General features: G+C 51.0%; 1 long non-coding RNA gene across 1 annotated transcript; it reads left to right on the plus strand.

Moving 5' to 3' along the window:
- The first annotated feature begins 539 nt into the window (after positions 1 to 539).
- Positions 540 to 982, plus strand: LOC112951422. The gene is made up of 2 exons (XR_003250201.1): positions 540 to 590; positions 776 to 982. It is a non-coding gene; the product is annotated as an uncharacterized LOC112951422 (long non-coding RNA).
- Positions 983 to 1513: the final 531 nt, after the last annotated feature.

The raw sequence follows: 1513 nt of genomic DNA on the forward strand, positions 1-1513 counted from the left end.
AATGGAGTGCGGGGGGCTTGGCTAACCTTAGCCTCCCATTTTCTCTCCCCCCAATTCAGGGCTCTGACCAGTCAGTCGCCTTTGATTATCAGTTGCCAGCAGCCCTTCTCTTGGCTCCTTGACATGAGCTCCATATAAGGCAGCGATCTCCATAGAAACGTGTCAGTTTCAATAGTAGTGTCAAAGTTCACTATATACAGACATTCGCGCAGATCCCCCTTTCGGAAACATTGCTCTGCTAGGCTTCCCGTTTAAACGCATTCATTTTTTGGGTCTCTCTCTCTCTCTCTCCCCCTCTCTCTCTCTCTCTTTTCTTGCATATTCTATTAGTTTTTTTTTTCCCTTCATCTCCCTCTTCTCCTTCCTTTTCTTCTTTTTTGCACCCTTCCTCCTTGTGTCTTTCGCTTCATTCCTGCAGGAGAAGAGAAGAGGAGAGAGGTGAAACTAAAAAAAAAAAAAAAAAAGAAAGAAAGAAAGAAAGAAAAGGAAAGAAAGAAAAGGGGAGGAAAAAAAGCAGAACGAGAGAGGGGAAGGAAAAAAAAAGCCCGGAGAGAGAGAGAGAGAGAGAACGCGTTCACATCTTAATACCAGTATTATTTTGACTATTCTTGCCTCTTTTTTTATTTTGGGGGAGGGTTTTGCTTCTGACTGAGGAATTTTTACCCGAAATACTTTTTTTTTAGACAAACAAACAAAAAAGAGAACCTTTTATTGGGGGGGCGACTTCCACTGATTTTTTTTTTTTTTTTTTTTTTTTTTTTTTTTTTGCAACCAGCATCGTGTGTTCTCGCAGACGAAGAAGAAGGAGAAGAAGGAGAAGAAGGAAGGGTCAAGAAAGAGGAAAAGAAGAGGATTTATTTACTCGACCTACTTTGGATCTCTCTTTTGCCTGCGTGTGTCATTATTATCGCCGTTCTCTATTTTTACACTTCGCCGTGAATTCGTCTCCTCTGCGAATTTAGTCACATCCGATTTTTTTTTGTATTTTTTTCCTTTTTTTTTTTTTTTGAAAAAAAAAAAAAAAAGAAAGAAAGAGAGAGAGAGACGAGAGAGCGAGCGAAAGGAGATCGCGAGCGCGAGAGAAAGAGCAGCGCCCGGCGAGCTCCGCCGCCACCGGCAGCACCGACCCGCAGCGCCCGCGCTCCCGGGCCGCCTCCAGCTCCGCGGCTCCCCGCCCTGCATGGCTGACGGCGCCCTGCCCTGGACCTGGCCCCCGGACATCCCCATGCCCTGATCGCCGGCGCACGGATCCTCTCCGAGCCTCCAGCGCCTCGAGACCCGGCGGCGGCGGCAGCGGCAGCCGGGCCCCAGCGGCGGCCCCGACCTCCTCCTCCTCTTCCTCCTCCTCGGCGCTCCGGCTTCCTCTATGCCCGCGCAGGCTGCGCGCCGCTAGCGCCGGCGCCGCGTGTGCGTGTGCGCGGGGGGTGCGTGTCCGGCGTGCGACTCCCCTGGATGCCGCTCCGCGCTCCCCGCTTCGCCCCCGCGCATTTCGCAACTTGAAGTGGCGGCGGCG

Source organism: Nothoprocta perdicaria, unplaced genomic scaffold (assembly GCF_003342845.1).
Source record: "Nothoprocta perdicaria isolate Ctin4 unplaced genomic scaffold, notPer1 scaffold_35, whole genome shotgun sequence".
Taxonomy (NCBI): domain Eukaryota; kingdom Metazoa; phylum Chordata; class Aves; order Tinamiformes; family Tinamidae; genus Nothoprocta; species Nothoprocta perdicaria.